This window comes from Pseudorca crassidens, chromosome 2, assembly GCF_039906515.1.
Source record: "Pseudorca crassidens isolate mPseCra1 chromosome 2, mPseCra1.hap1, whole genome shotgun sequence".
Lineage (NCBI taxonomy): Eukaryota > Metazoa > Chordata > Mammalia > Artiodactyla > Delphinidae > Pseudorca > Pseudorca crassidens.
Window position 1 is genome coordinate 21086 of NC_090297.1, and position 17084 is coordinate 38169.

The window sequence follows — 17084 nt, forward strand, 5'->3', positions numbered from 1 at the left end:
GGGCAGTGGCAGGTTCATCCCACACCTGGGAGCATCCAGACCTCAAGGCCCAGCAGCCCCCGAGCCCTGTGTCTGGGCCCCCGGGAGGCAGACGGGACAGGCCGGCGTCCTCCTCGGCCCTCTTCCTGCCCAGAACATTCGGGGTCCAGGCCCTCATTAGGGAGAAGCAGGGATGGGGGTGTCCCATGTGGGAACAGGACATGGAGCGGCTTGTGAACGTGAACGTCCACACCGGGAATGTGGGTCTGTGGGACGCGGGCACCGGGAGGGGCAGGCGGTGGGCCTGAGGAAGCAGGGCGGGGCCGGGGTTCGGGGGGGGGGGAGGTACGAGCTTCGCCTGTGCCGGGCCTCAGACTCCACGGGGCTTCCCTCCCCTGGTCACTGGGCAGGAGGGGCCGAGCAGCGTTGGTGGAGGGACCCCTCGCGTCCCCAGGCCCTGGCAGCATCAGCCCTCCAGGCTCTGGGTCGGGGAGCCTGAGGGGTGCAGGTCCAGCTGTGCCCACAGGGAGGCCTGGAGGGGTCGGGCGGGAAGCACGGGTGTGGTCTCGCCTGTGCAGAAGCTCCCAAGCCAGTGTCCAGTGGGAGCCCTCACCTCGCACGTGGGTTTCAAGTTCACAGCTCAGATCACCTTCTAGCCGTTTGGTTTGTTTTCTAGACACAAAGTCCTAATATCTCCTATGTCCCCTGCCCGTGAAAAGGCACATCTCACCTGGCACCAGGTGCTGCCTCTGGTCCCCCCTGACTGGACGCCCAGCAGCCAGTGTCACCACGTCACGACTGTCAGGGGGTGTCAGGCGTGGGGGGACAAGAGCACACAGTCCAGGCCCATGAGGCGCCATGCCGTCCACGGAGCCAGTGCTGTGGCTGTAGGCGTTCCCTCCCCACGCCGCGGGCAGAGACCACCATCCCCTTACAGACTGTTACCAGGTGAAGTCATGTGGACCCTGCTCGGGCCCCAGCCTGAGAGGCGCTCTGCCTCAGCGGGGAAGGTTTCCTTTTCCCACATGGGTTCAAGTAGGCAAATAACAGAACCAAAGCCAAGACCAACACAGCACAGGCTCTACTCAGTGGCCAAAGAATGGAGAAGCAGGAACTGAGTTCACAGATCACCTTCTCGCCCTCCTGGAGAGAGAGGTTTAATTTTAAAGAGTAAAGACAAAGGGAGGAGGAGGGAGGCTAGTGATGGGATGAAGAAGCCTTCTGGGGAAGGGGCGGGGCTTCTTCCAAGGCGCTGGGGTACCACCTCCTTTTACCCGTTTCTGGTCCTTCATGTCCAGCCATCGCCGCCGGTGGGTGTGTCACTTAATATGCTGATATAGTAAATTCAACATGTGATGAGACTCAGGGTCAGTTGGAGGTCACATTCGTTGCCATCTTGGTCCCAGCTGGGTCCATCTCTTTATTTGTTTGTAGCTTCCTTTCTTATCTCTGGACCCCTTACCTTAAATACTTAGGGGAACTCCTGCTGAAGGTGAGGGTGCAGGACAGCCCTGTGAAAAGTGGGTACATGGGTCCTGAGCAGAGCCTGGAGCAGCTCTGACAACAACAGGAGGCTGAGACGGGCGGCCAGTCTGACGCCCACACTGGGGCCTGTGGTCGACATGCGGAGGGGGTCAGCCGGGGGCACGTGTCAGGGAAGGTTCTCAGTGTTTACACAGAAGATGTGAACGTGGGCCCAGATGCACAGCTGCCTGCAGACGCTGCTACAGAAACCGCTGATTCTTTCTTGAGAAAACTGGTGGGCGGTCATTCAGGCAACAGGGCAAACAGCTTGCTCTGGAGGCTCTTGTGGGGAAGTGGGAACTTAGCAACAGGGGCTCAGCCTGCGTAACCCCAGAAGCCCTCCCAGAACAGCCCCAGAACCACTTCTGGAATGGCAAGGAGAAGTGGGTCTTCCACCTACTAGGCCTGGTGGAGAGGGCTGGGGTCTACAGGGCCGCCCTCACCTTCAGGGACTGGCTGGGAGGCTAACAGGACCCAACATATGCTTGTGGCTTGTGCCCTCACAGGTGATATGGGTCACAGCACGCAGTAGGCATTACCTCGAGGCAAGTGCGCACGCTGAGCATCCCGTTAGTGAAACAGCATGGTAGCATGCTTTCTCCTTGAGAAGGGTGACTTCAGGTACGAGGTCCTCAAAGAATTCTAAGCAGAGTGTTTTATCATGGCAGCTCAGACGAGGGCCATGACAAAGACTTCCATGTCACATCAGACTAGCCAGAAATGTGGTCCTGAAGGCTATTCGTGGACTATGGAAATGTAGCTCTCCTTAAGGAACGTGCAGTGTGTTGCCCATCACTCGGCATATGCAGAGGGCCTCCGAGGGACCGACCTATGGGCCTCGGTTTTGCTCAGCAGGCCCACAGGGGTCTGGAGGTACTCAGTGATCCTGGAAGGAAATGATGCACATCAGAGGGGCCTAGGACTCCTGAAAAGGGTACTTCCTTTAAAATAAAGAGGAACAGCGACTAACACTTCATGGAAACAGCTGCATGTCTCCCTTTCTGTACGGATACTCAAGGCCTTTCCTCGAGACAAGTACTCACGTTGCGTTTCCCTTTAGCAATAGAGCATGGCAGGCTGAGCTCCACCCCGGCCATAGAAGCACCCGCTTTAGATAGAGGAAACTCATTTTCTTCCCAGAACCAGGCCTACAGTGGCTAGAGGCCTGTCAACAGCAGTGAATTTCAGGTCCCTCAAGGCACCATGCATGGCGCTTTCAAAATGGGAAAGCAAGGCTACTTCCATCAGTCCCCCTTTTCCATGGGCACAAGCAGCATACATCCCTGTGGTTTCTAACAAGTCAAAAGGGACACAGGTTACCCAGTGTTTCCTTCCCCGTATCAACTCCTCGAAGCAGAGTGTTCTGCATCTACTTAACTGCCTCAACCAAGGTACGCCCTAGCTAGGCTTCCGGGCCTGTGGCTCTTCAAAAGCCTGCAGTGTTACATGAAGAACTGGGTTTTAGATGCAGTAGGAACGCAAGACGACTTTCTCCTGGAGGCAGGGTGACTTCAGGCAGGAGGTCCTACATGGAATGCGAAGCCAAGGGTTTCTCTCAGTGCAGCTCAGACTAGGGCAATGACTCAGCCTTCCCTGGCATGTTGGACGTGCTAGACCAGTGTTGGTGACACTCTGGGAGAGCTGGGGATTTCAAGATGACCCAAGAAGGACTCCAGGGTGTTGCCCTACACACGGCATATACAGAGTGGCTGTGAAGGGCCACGGGCCTGGAAGTTGCTTAGCAGGCCCAGGGGGAAATGGGGCGACTCACTGTTCCTGCCGGGAGTAGGGTGCCCACGCTGGGCTCCTAGGTGTCCTGAAAAGTGTACTGCAGTTAAGATAATGCAGAGCAGCGGTTTCGGCCTCATGGAAACTGCTGTACGACTCGGCTTCTGCACGGAAATTCAGGGCCTTACCTTGAGGCAAGTGCTCATGCTGAGTGTCCCAGTTGTGATGCAGCATGGTAGGATGCTGAATTCCTCCTCGAGTAGAGTGACTTCAGGTACGAGGTCCTCGAAGAATTCTGAGCAGAGTGTTGTCCCATGACAGCTCAGATGATGGCCATGATGAAGACTTCCATGGCAGGTCGGACTGGCTAGAAATGTGGCCCTGAAGGATGTTCGCAGGCTATGGGAATGTAGCTCTCCTTAAGGAACGTGCAGTGTGTTTCCCATCACTCAGCATACGCAGGGGGACTCTGAGCGACCGACCTATGGGCCTCGATGTTGCTCAGCAGGCCCACAGCGCTCTGGAAGTACTCAGTGATCTTCAAGGGAAAAGGATGCACACCCGAGGGCCCTAGGAGTCCTAAAAAGGGTAGTTCCCCTAAAATACAGCAGAACAGCGGGTAAGACCTCATGGAAGCAGCGGCACGCCTCCCTTTCTGCACGGCTACTCAGGGCCTTTCCTCAGGCACATACTCACGATGAGTTTCCCTTTAGCTGTAGAGCATGGCAGGCGGAGCTCCACCCCGGCCATGGAAGCACCCGGTTTAGCTAGAGGAAACTCATTACCTTCCCAGAACCATGCCTACAATGGCTAGAGGCCTCTCAACAGCAGAAATTTCAGGTGGCATCAAGGCAGCATGAATGGAGCTTTCAAAATGGGAAAGCAAGGCTAGTTCCATCAGGCCACAATTTCCATGGGCACATGCAGCATACATCCCTGTGGTTTCTAACAAGTCCAAAGAGACACAGGTTACCCAGTGGTTCCTTCCCTGAATCAACTCTTCGAAGCAGGGTGTTCTGCATCTAGCGAACTGTATCAACCAAGGAACACCCTAGCTAGGCCTCCGGGCCTGTGGCTCTTCAAAAGCCTACAGTGTTACACGAAGAACTAGGCTTTAGATAGAGTTGGAAGCAAGCCGACTTTCTCCCGGAGGCAGGGTGAATTCAGACAAGAGATCCTAGATGGAATGCAAATCCAAGGGTTTTTGTCAGTTCAGCTCAGACTAGGGCAATGAGTCAGACTTCCACGGCATGCTAGACGTACCAGAACAGTGTTCGTGAACCTGTGGGCGTACTGGGGATCTCAAGCTGTCCCAAGAAAGAGTGCAAGCTGTTGCCCTACACGCAACATACACAGAGTGACTCCGAAGGGCTACGGGACTGGATGTTGCTTAACTGCCCAGGGAGGCCTGTGGGTACTCAGGCTTCTGGCCGGGAATATGGTGCCGACCCGAGTCTCTTAGGTATCCTAAAAAGGGTACTGCGGTTAAGATAATGCAGAGCAGCAGCTGCAGCCTGATGGGAACTGCTGCACGCCTCCGCTTCTGCAGGGCAATACGGGGCATTACCTACAGGCAAGTGTTCTTGCTGAGTTTCCCGTTAGCGACACGGCATGGCAGGATGGTAAATTTCTCCTCGAGCAGAGTGACTTCAGGTACAAGGTCCTCAAAGAATTGTAAGCAGGTTTTCTCACGGCAGCTCCCCTTAAGTTAGGTGCAGTGTGTTGCCCATCACTCGATAAACAGAGGGCCTCCGAGGTTCCGACCTATGGGCCTCGATATTGCTCAGCAGCCCCACAGGGATCTGGAGGTACTCAGTAATCTTGGAGGGAAAATTATGCAAACCCGAGGGGCCCAGGAGTCCTAAAAAGGGTACTCCCGATGAAATAAAGCAGAACAGTGACTAAGACTTCATGGAAACAGTTGTGTGCCTCCCTTTCTGCATGGATACTCAGGGCCATACCTCGAGGCAAGTACTCACACTGAATTTCCCTTTAGCTCTAGAGCATGGCAGGCTGAGCTCCACACCGGTCATAGAAGCACCTGGTTTAGATACAGGAAACTCATGTTCTTCTCATAGCCAGGCGTATAGTGGCTAGAGTCCTGTCCACAGCAGTGAATTTCACGTAGCTTTAAGGCAGCATGAATGGAGCTTTCACAATGGGAAAGCAAGGCTAGATCCATCAGGCCCCCATTTCCATGGGCACACGCAGCATACAACCATGTGGTTTCTAACAAGTCAAAAGAGACACAGGTTACCCAGGGGTTCCTTCCCTGAATCAACTCCTCGAAGGAGGGTGTTCTGCATCTAGCCAACTGCCTCAACCAAAGTACGCCCTAGCTATGTCTCCGGGCCTGCGGCTCTTCAGAGCCTGCAGTTTTACACGAAGAACTGGGCTTTGGTGGCATTCGGAACAAAAGCCGACTTTCTCCTGGAGGCAGGGTGATTTCAGGCAGGAGATCCTAGATGCAATGCAAAGCCGAGGGTTTTCTCAGTGTAACTCAGACTAAGGCAATGAATCCGACTTCAGCGTCATGTTGGACGTGCTAGAACAGTGTTCACGAAATTCTGGGAGTGCTGGGATTTCATGCTGTCTCATGAAGGGAGTGCAGTGTGTTGCCCTATACTCGGCATACACAGTGTGGCTCCGAAAGTGTATGGGCCTGGAAGTTGCTTAACTGGCCCAGTGGGGCCTGGAGGGACTCACTGTTGCTGCTGGGAATAGCGTGCCCACGCGAGGCTCCTAGGTGTCCTGAAAAGCGTACTGCCATTAAGATAATGTAGAGCAGTGTCTTCGGCGTCATGTAAACTCCTGCATGCCTTGGCTTCTGCACGGCAATTCAGGGCCTCACCTTGAGGCCAGTGCTCACACTGAGTGTCCCGTTAGCAACACAGCATAGTAGGAGGGTGAATTTCTCCTCGAGTGGAGCGACTTCAAGTACGAGGTCCTGGAAGAATTGTAAGCAAAATGTTTTCCCATGGCAGCTCAGACGACGGCCATGACGAAGACTTCCATGACACGTTGCACTGGCCAGAAATGTGGCCCTGAGGCAGTTCGAGGGCTCTGAAAATGTAGCTCTCCTTAAGGAACGTGCAGAGATTTCCCCATCACTCGGCATACACAGAGGGCCTCCGAGGGACCGACCTATGGGCCTCGATGTTGCTCAGCAGGCCCACAGGGGTCTGGAGGTACTCAGTGATCCTGGAGGGAAATGATGCACACCCGAGGGGCCTAGGAGTCCTGAAAAGGGTACTTCCTTTAAAATACAGCAGAACAGCGACTAAGGCCTCATGGAAACAGCTGCATGCCTCCGTTTCTGTATGGAGATTCAGGGCCTTTCCTCGAGGCAAGTACTTACGTTGAGTTTACTTTTAGTTCTAGGGCATGGAAGGCTGAGCTCCACCCCGGCCATGGAAGCACCTGGCTTAGATAGAGGAAACTCATTTTCTTCCCAGAGCCAGGCCTAGAGTGGCTAGAGGACTGTCAACAGCAGTGAATTTCAGGTAGCTTCAAGGAAGCATGAATGGAGCTTTCAAAATGGGAAAGCAAGATTAGTTCCATCAGGCCCCCATTTCCATAGGCACACACAGCATACATCCCTGTGGTTTCTAACAAGTGAAAAGAGACACAGGTTACCCAGCGGTTCCTTCCCTGAATCAACTCCTCAAAGCAGGGTGTTCTGCATCTAGCGAACTGCCTCAACCAAGGTACGCCCTAGCTAGGCCTCCAGGCCTGTGGCTCTTCAAAAGCCTGCAGTGTTACACGAATAACTGGGCTTTAATGGCAATCGGAATGCAAGCCGACTTTCTCCTGGAGGCAGGGTGACTTCAGGCAGGAGGTCCTAGATGTAAGGCGAAGCCGAGGGTTTTCCTCAGTGCAGCTCAAACTAGGGCAATAAGTGAGACTCCCACGGCATGTTAGACATTCAAGAACGGTGTCCGTGAACCTCTGGGAATGCTGGGGATTTCAAGCAGTCCCAAGAAGGAGTGCACCGTGTTACCCTGTACTCGGTGTACACAAAGTGGCTCCGAAGGGCTACGGGCCAGGAAGTTGCTTAGCAGGCCCAGGGGGACCTGGGGGTACTCAGTGTTCCTGCCGGCAATACGATGCCGACGCGAGGCTCCTAGGTGTCCTGAAAAGCATAGTGCCGTTAAGAAAATGCACAGCATCGGCTATGGATTCATGGAAACTGCTGCACGCCTCCGCTTCCGCACGGCAATTCAGGGCCTTACATTGAGGCAAGTGCTAACGCTGAGTGTCCCGTTAGCGAAATATCATGGTAGGACACTGAATTTCTCCTCGAGAAGAGTGACTTCACGTACGAGGTCCTCGAAGAATTATAAGGAGAATGTTTTCCCATGGCAGCTCAGACAATGGCAATGACAAAGAATTCCACGGCACGTCGGACTGGCCAGAAATGTGGTCCTGAGGCAGTTCGAGGGCTCTGGAAATATAGCTCACCTTAAGGAACGTGCAGTGTGTTGCCCATCACTTGGCATACATAGAGGGCCTCCGAGGGACCGACCTATGGGCCTCGATATTGTGCAGCAGGCCCCCAGGTGTCTGGAGGTACTCAGTGATCCTGGAGGGAAATAAGGCACACCCGAGGGGCCTAGGAGTCCTGAAAAGGGTACTTCCTTTAAAATAAAGCAGAACAGTGACTAAGACCTCATGGAAACAGCTGCATGCCTCCATTTCTGTACGGATACTCAAGGCCTTTCCTCGAGGCAAGTATTCATGTTGAGTTCCCCTTTAGCTCTAGAGCACGGCAGGCTGAACTCTATCCCGGCCATGGAAGCACCTGGTTTAGATAGAGGAAACTCATTTTTTCCCAGAACCAGGTCTACAGTGGCTAGAGGCATGTCAAAAGCAGTGAATTTCAGGTAGATTGAAGGCAGTATGTATGGAGATTTTAAAATGGGAAAGCAAAGCTAGTTCCATCAGGACCCCATTTCCATGGGCACATGCAGCATACATCCGTGTGGTTTCTAACAAGTAAAAAGAGAAACAGGTTACCCAGTGGTTCCTTCTCTGAATCAACTCCTCAAAGCAGGGTGTTCTGCATCTAGCAAACTGCCTCAACCAAGGTACGCCCTAACTAGGCCTTGGGCCTGAGGCTCTTCAAAAGCCTGCAGTGTTACACGAAGAACTGGGCTTTAGGGGAGTCGGAACACAAGCCAACTTTCTCCTGGAGGCAGGATGACTTCACGCAGGAGGTCCTAGATGCAATGCGAAGCCGAGGGTTTTTCTCAGTGCAGCTCAGACTAGGGCAATGAGTCAGACTTCCCCGGCACGTTGGACGTGCAAGAACGGCGTTCGTGAAACTCTGGGCGTGCTGGGGATTTCAAGCTCTCCCATGAAGGAGTGCAGTGTATTGCCCTATACTCGGCATACACACAGTGGATCCAAAGGGCAACAGGCCTCGAAGTTGCTTTGCAGGCCCAGGGGGGCCTAGTGGTATTCAGTGTTCCTGGTGGGAATATGGTGCCCCCGCGAGGTTCCTAGGTGTCCTGAAAAGCGTACTGCCATTAAGATAACGCAGAGCAGTGGTTATGGCCTCATGGAAACTGCTGCACGCCTCGGCTACTGCATGGAAATTCAGAGCCTTACCTTGAGGCAAGTTCTCACGCTGAGTGTTCCATTAGCGACACAGCATGGTAGGATGCTGAATTCCTTCTCGAGCAGAGTGACTTCAGGTATGAGGTCCTAGAAGAATTGTAAGCAGAATATTTTCCCATGGCAGCTCCGATGACGGCCATGACGAAGACTTCCATGGCACGTCGGACTGCCCAGAAATGTGGTCCTGAGGCTCTTCGAGGGCTCTGGAAATGTGGCTCTCCTTAATGAACATGCAGTGTGCTGCCCATCACTCAGCAAACACAGAGGGCCTCTGAGGGACCGTCCTATGGGCCTCGGTTTTGCTCAGCAGGCCCACAGGGGTCTGGAGATACTCAGTGATCCTGGAGGAAAATGATGCACACCCGAGGGGCCTAGGAGTCCTGAAAAGGGTACTTCCTTTAAACTACAGCAAAACAGCGACTAAGACCTCATGGAAACAGCTGCATGCCTCCCTTTCTGTACGGATACTCAGGGCCTATCCTCGAGGCACGTACTCATGTTGAGTTTCCCTTTAGCTCTACAGCATGGCAGGCTGAGCTCCATGCTGGCCATGGAAGCACCTGGTTTAGATAGAGGAAACTCATTTTTCTCCCAGATCAAGGCCTACAGTGGCTAGAGGCCTGGAAACAGAAGTGAATTTCAGGTAGCTTGAAGGCAGCATGCATGGAGCTTTCAAAATGGGAAAGCAAGGCGTGTTCCATCAGGCATCCACTTCCATGGGCACACACAGCATACATCCCTGTGGTTTCTAACAAGTCAAAAGAGACACAGGTTACACAGTGGTTCCTTCCCTGAATCAACTCATCGAAGCAGGGTGTTCTGCATCTCGCAAACTGCCTCAAACAAGGAACGCCGAAGCTAGGCCTTGGGCCTGTGGCTCTTCGAAAGCCTGCAGTGTTACACGAAGAACTGGGCTTTAGTGGCAGTCAGAACGCAAGCCGACTTTCTGCTGGAGGGAGGATGACTTCAGGCAGGAGGTCCTAGATGGAATGCAAAGCCGACGGTTTTTCTCAGTGCAGCTCAGACTAGGGCAATGTGTCAGACTTCCCTGGCATTTTGGACATGATAGAACCTTGTTCGTGAAGCTCTGGGAGTGCTGGGAATTTCAAGCCGTCCCATGATGGAGTGCAGTGTGTGGGCCTGTATTCGGCATACGCAGAGTGGCTCCGAAGGGCTACGGGCCTGGAAGTGGCTTAACAGGCCCAGTGGGCCCTGGGGGTACTCACTATTCCTGCCAGGAATAGGGTGCCCACGCGAGGATCCTAGGTGTCCTGAAAAGTGTACTGCTGTTAAGATAACGCAGAGCAGTGGCTACGGCCTCATTGAAACTGCTGCACACCTCCGCTTCTGCACGGCAATTCAGGGCCTTACCTTGAGGTAAGTTCTCACGGTGAGTGCCTCGTCAGCAACACAGCACGGTAGGATGCTGAATTTCTCCTCGAGCAGAGTGAATTCAGGTACGAGGTCCTTGAAGAACTGTAAGCAGAATACTTTCCCATGGCAGCTCAGACGACGGTCATGACAAAGACTTCCATGGCACGTTGGACTGACCAGAAATATGGTCCTGAGGCAGTTCGAGAATTCTGGAAATGTAGCTCTCCTTAAGGAACATGCACTGTGTTGCCCATCGGTCGGCATACACAGAGGGCCTCCGAGGGACCGACCTATGGGCCTCGATGTTGCTCAGCAGGCCCACAGGGGTCTGGAGGTACTCAGTGATCCTGGAGAGAAATAATGCACACCCGAGGGGCCTAGGAGTCCTGAAAAGGGTAGTTCCTTTAAAATACAGCAGTACAGCGACTTAGACCTCATGGAAACAGCTGCATGCCTCCCTTCTGTCCAGATACTCAGGGCCTTCCCTCGAGGCAAGTAGTCAGGTTGAGTTTCCCTTTAGTTCTAGAGCATGGCAGGCTGAGCTCCACCCCGGCCATGGAAGCACCTGGTTTAGAGAGAGGAAAATCATTTTCTTCCCAGAACCAGGCCTACAGTGGCTAGAGGGCTGTCAACAGCAGTGAATTTCAGGTAGCTTCAAGGCAGCATGAATGGAACTTTCAAAATGGGAAAGCAAGGCTAGTTCCATCAGGCCTCCATTTCCATGGGCACACGCAGCATACATCCCTGTGGTTTCTAACAAGTCAAAAGAGACACAGGTTACCCAGTGGTTCCTTCCCTGAATCAACTCCTCGAAGCAGGGTGGTTTGCATCTAGCAAACTGCCTCAACCAAGGTACGCCCTAGCTAGGCCTCGGGCCTGTGGCTCTTCAAAAGCCTGCAGTGTTACACGAAGACCTGGGCTTTAGTGGCAGTCGGACTGCAAGCCGACTTTCTCCTGGAGGCAGGGTGACTTCAGGCAGGAAGTCCTAGATGGAATGAGAAGCCGAGGGTTTTCCTCAGTGCAGCTCAAACTAGGGCAATGAGTCAGACTTCCCCGGCATTTTGGACGTGCCACAGCGGTGTTCGTGAAACTCTGGGAGTGCTGGGGATTTCAAGCTGTCCCATGAAGGAGTGCAGTGTGTTGCCCTATATTCGGCATACACGGAGTGGCTCCGAAGGGCTACGGGCCTGGAAGTTGCTTTGCAGGGCTAGGGGGGCCTGGAGGTACTCACTGTTCCTGTCGGCAATAGGGTGCTGACACGAGGATCTCACGTGTCCTGAAAAGCGTGCTGCCATTACCATAATGCAGAGCAGCGACTACGGCTTCATGGGAACTGCTGCCCCCCTCTGATTCTGCCCGGCAATTCAGGGCCTTACCTCGAGGCAAGTGCTCACTTTGAGTGTCCCGTGAGCGAAACAGCATGGTAGGATGCTGCCTTTCTACTTGAATAGGGTGACTTCAGTTATGTAGTCTTCAAAGAATTCTAAGCAGAATGTTTTGTCATGGTCGCCTAGACAACAGCCATGACGAAGACTTCCATGGCACGTCGGACTGGCCACAAATGTGGTCCTGAGGCAGTTTGACGGCTCTGGAAATGTAGCTCTCCTTAAGGAACGTGCAGTGTATTGCCCATCACTTGTCATATACAGAGGACCTCCGAGGGACCTATGGGCCTCGATTCTGGTCAACAGGCCCACAGAGGTCTGGAGGTACTCAGTGATCTTGGAGGGAAACGGATGCACACCCGAGGGGCATAAGAGTCCTGAAAATGGTACTTCTTTAAAATAAGGCAGAAACCCGATGAAGACCTCATGGAAACAGCCACATGCCTCCCTTTCTGCATGTCTACTCAGGGCCTTACCTCGAGGCAAGTACTCAAGTTGAGTTTCCATTTAGCTCTAGAGCATGGCAGGCTGAGCCCCACCCCGGCCATGGAAGAACCCTGTTTAGCTAGAGGAAACTCACTTTCTTTGCAGAGCCATGCCTACAGTGGCTAGACTTCTGTCAATAGCAGTGAATTTCAGGTAGCTTCAAGGCAACATGAAGGGAGCTTTCAAAATGGGAAAGCAAGGCTAGTTCCATCAGGCCCCCATTTCCATGGGCACACGCAGCATACATCCCTGTGCTTTCTAACAAGTCAAAAGAGACACAGATTACAACTGGTTCCTTCCCTGAACCAACTTCTCCAAGCAAGGTGTTCTGCATCTAGTGAACTACGTCAACCAAGGAACGCCCTAGGTAGGAATTCGGGCCTGTGCCTCTTCAAAAGCCTGCAGTGTTACTCGAAGAACTGATCTTTAGTTGCAGTAGGAACGCAAGCCGACTTATTCTTGGAGGCAGGGTGACTTCAGGTAGGAGGTCTTAGATGGAATGCGACGCCAAGTGTTTCTCTTAGTGCAGCTCAGACTAGCGCAATGAGTCAGACTTACACGGCATATTGGACATGCTAGAAAGGTGTTCGCGAACGTGTGGGAGTATTGGGTAAATCAAGCTGTCCCAAAACACAGTGCAGTGTGTTGCACTGCACGCGGCCTACACAGGGTGACTCCGAAGGGCTATGGGCCTGGATGTTGCTTAGCAACTAAGACCCTACTGCTGATCCAACAAAGGCCCTGATGCTGCTGGTACATCATGCCCTGACAGTGTCCCCAGCTAAGGGCCTGACGCTAGGCCTCGCTCAGACCCTGTCACTCTCCCTAAGTCAGGCTCTGATGCTGTCCCTACCTGAATCCTTGATACTGGTTCTAATTAAGGGCCAGATACTCTCAGTGACTAAGGTCTGGACACTATCCCTAGGTCATTTCCCGACACGATCCATAAACTTTACCCTAAACCTATCCGTAGCAAATGTCCTGCCTCTTATGCTAACTGAAGCCCTTACTCTGTGCCTAACACAGACACTGAATTTAGGCCCAAGGCCAGGACACTGTCACTAACTAAGGCCTAGATGCTCGTCCTAAATCCAGCCCAGAACTGTCCCTCACTAATGCCCTAACACTATTCCTAACTCAGGCCCTGACACAGTACCTAACAGAGGCTCTGATGCTAGTCCTAATGCAGGCCCTGACACTGTCTCTAACTAAGGCCCTGCTGCCTTCAATATCTAATGTCCTAACACTATCCTGAGCCCATTTCCTGACCCATCTCTTAACAAGGTCCTGAAACTGTCCCTAACAGAGGCCCTGAGAATGTCTTTTACGAAGACACTAAGGCTGATCCTACAGAGGCCCTTATACTACTCCTACGTCATGCCCTGACACTGTCCCTCACTCAGGCCCTAAAGACAGGCCTCACTGGGCCCTGTTGCCGTACCTTAATTAGGCTCTGATGCTGTCCCTACATCAAGACATGACACTGGTCCTGATTAAGGCCCTGACACTGGCCCCAGCTAAGGCCCTGATGCTCTCAATAACTAAGGTCTTCACGCTATCACTAGCTCATTTCCTGACACTATCCCTGGCCTGGAAGCTGACTCTGTCCCGAGCTAATTTCCTGCCTCTTAACCTCACTCAAGCCCTAATGCTCTCCATAACTAAGACCCAGACTAGTATTAACAAAGGTCCTGACACTGTCTCTAAGGCCCGGAATCTGTCCCTAATATAGGCCCTGCTACCGGCAATAACTAAAATCCGGACACTAACCTGAGCTAATATCCTGACTCATTTCTAACCAAGGTCCTGACACTGTCCCTAAGAAAGCCCTGTCGCTGTCCCTAAGTGAAGGCCTGAGGCTGTGCCTAACTCAGGCCCTGAAGCTATGCCTACCTGAGGACTTGACGCTGTGACTCCCTCAGACCCTGATCATGTCTTTAACTAAGACCCTATTGTTGATCCAACAAAGGCCCTGATGCTGCTGCTACATCATGCCCTGACAGTGTCCCCAGCTAAGGGCCCGACGCTAGGCCTCAATCAGGCCCTGTCACTCTCCCTAAGTCAGGCTCTGATGCTGTCCCTACCTGAAACCTTCACACTGGTCCTAAATTAGGCCCTGACGCTCTAAGTAACTATTGTCTTGGCACTATCCCTAGGTCATGTCCTGACACTATCCCTAGACCTTAACCTAACCTTCTCTTTAACTAAAGTCGAGCCCCTTATGCTAACTAAATCCCTGATGCTGCCCTTAACTAAGGCCCTGAAATTAGTCCCGAGGCCATGACGCTGTCCCTAACTGAGGCCTGGAGGCTCATCCGAACTCAGGCCCTGACACTACACCTAACTCAGTCCCTGACACTGTACCTTACAAAGGCTCTGATGCTCATCCTAAGTCAGGCCCTGACACTGCCTTAAGGCCCTGTGGCATTCAATATCTAAAGTCCTAACGTTGTCCTGAGCTAATATCCTGACCCATGTCTTTCCAAGGTCCTGACACTGTCCCTAAGAAAGCCCTGTCGCTGTCCCTAAGTGAAGGCCTGAGGCTGTGCCTAACTCAGGCCCTGAAGCTATGCCTAACTGAGGCTTTGTCACTGTGACTACCTCAGGCCCTCATCATGTCTTTAAGACCCTATTGCTGACCCAACAAAGACCCTGATGCAGCTCCTACATCATGCCCTGACAGTGTTCCCAGCTAAGGGCCTGACGCTAGGCCTCACTCAGGCCCTGTCACTCTCCCTAAGTCAGGCTCTGATGCTGTCCCTACCTGAAGCCATGATACTGGTCCTAAATAAGGCCCTGATACTATCAGTAACTAAGGTCTTGTCACTATCCCTAGGTCATTTCCTGACACGATCCCTAAACTTTACCCTAACCCTATCCCTAGCAAATGTCCTGCCTCTTAAGCTAAGTGAAGCCCTTATGCTGTGAATACCTCAGACCCCATATTTAGTCCCAAGGCCCTGACACTGTCCCTAACTAAGGCCTAGATGCTTGTCCTAAATCCGGCCCTGACACTGTCCCTAACTGAGGCCCTAACACTATTCCTAACTCAGTCCCTGACACTGTACCTAACAAAGGCTCTGATATTCGTCCTAAGTCAGGCCCTGGCACTGTCACTAAGGCCCTGCTGCCATCAATATCTAAAGTCCTGACATTATCCTGAGCTAATATCCTGACCCATGTCTTACCAAGTTCCTGAAACTGTTCCAAAGTAAGCCATGACCCTGTCCCTAAGTGAGGCCCTGAGGCTGTCCCTAACAGAGGTCCTGAGAATGTCTTTAACGAAGACCCTAATGCTGAACCTACAGAGGCCCTTATCCTGCTCCTAGGTCATGCCCTGACACTGTCCCTCACACAGGCCCTAAAGACAGGCCTCACTGGACCCTGTTGCCGTACCTTAATTAGGCTCTGATGCTGTCCCTACATCAAGACATGACACTGGTCCTGATTAAGGCCCTGACACTGGCCCCAGCTAAGGCCCTGATGCTCTCAATAACTAAGGTCTTCACGCTATCACTAGCTCATTTCCTGACACTATCCCTGGCCTGGAAGCTGACTCTGTCCCGAGCTAATTTCCTGCCTCTTATCCTCACTCAAGCCCTAATGCTCTCCATAACTAAGACTCAGACTAGTATTAACTAAGGCCCTGACACTGTCTCAAACTAAGGCCCGGAATCTGTCCCTAATATAGGCCCTGCTGCCGGCAATGACTAAAATCCGGACACTATCCTGAGCTAATATCCTGACTCATTTCTAACCAAGGTCCTGACACTGTCCCTAAGAAAGCCCTGTCGCTGTCCCTAAGTGAAGGCCTGAGGCTGTGCCTAACTCAGGCCCTGAAGCTATGCCTACCTGAGGACTTGACGCTGTGACTACCTCAGGCCCTGATCATGTCTTTAACTAAGACCCTATTGCTGATCCAACAAAGGCTCTGATGCTGCTGCTACATCATGCCCTGACAGTGTTCCCAGCTAAGGGCCTGACGCTAGGCCTCACTCAGGCCCTGTTGCTCTCCCTGTGTCAGGCACTGATGTTGTCCCTACCTGAAGCTCTGACACTGCTCCTAAATAAGGCCCTGATACTATCAGTAACTAAGGTCTTGTCACTATCCCTAGGTCATTTCCTGACACGATCCATAAACTTTACCCTAACCCTGTCCCCAGCAAATGTCCTGCCTCTTAAGCTAACTGAAGCCCTTATGCTGTGAATACGTCAGGCCCTGAATTTAGTCCCAAGGCCATGACACTGTCCCTAACTCAGGCCCTAGAGATAGGCCTCACTTAGGCCCTGTTGCCGTACCTTAGTTAGGCTCTGACGCTATCCCTACATCAAGCCCTGACACTGGTCCTGATTAAGGCCCTGATGCTCTCAGTAACCAATGTCTTCACGCTATCCCTAGCTCATTTCCTGACACTATCCGTGGCCTGGAAGCTGACTCTGTCCCGAGCTAATTTCCTGTCTCTTATCCTCACTGAAGCCCTAATGGTCTCCCTAACTAAGGCCCTGACAACTCCTAACTAAGGCCCTGACACTGTCTCTAAGGCCCGGAATCTGTCCCTAATATAGGCCCTGCTACCGGCAATAACTAAAATCCGGACACTATCCTGAGCTAATATCCTGACCCATTCCTAACCAAGGTCCTGACACTGTCCCTAAGAAAGCCCTGTCGCTGTCCCTAAGTGAAGGCCTGAGGCTGTGCCTAACTCAGGCCCTGAAGCTATGCCTACCTGAGGCCTTGTTGCTGTGACTACCTCAGGCCCTCATCATGTCTTTAACTAAGACCCTATTGTTGATCCAACAAAGGCCCTGATGCAGCTCCTACATCATGCCCTGACAGTGTTCCCAGCTAAGGGCCTGACGCTAGGCCTCACTCAGGCCCTGTCGCTCTCCCTAAGTCAGGCACTGACGCTGTCCCTACCTGAAGCCATGATACTGGTCCTAAATAAGGCCCTGATACTCTCAGTGACTAAGGTCTGGACACTACCCCTA

At 52.7% G+C, this 17084-nt stretch overlaps 1 long non-coding RNA gene across 1 annotated transcript; it reads right to left on the reverse strand.

The window, feature by feature from the left end:
• Nucleotides 1–7985: 7985 nt before the first annotated feature.
• LOC137209823 (uncharacterized) lies at nt 7986–11395 on the reverse strand. Its single transcript, XR_010936118.1, has 3 exons — nt 10222–11395; nt 8842–9598; nt 7986–8219 (listed from the first exon to the last, which is right to left on the reverse strand). It is a non-coding gene; the product is annotated as an uncharacterized lncRNA (long non-coding RNA).
• Between the last annotated feature and the right edge of the window lie 5689 nt (nt 11396–17084).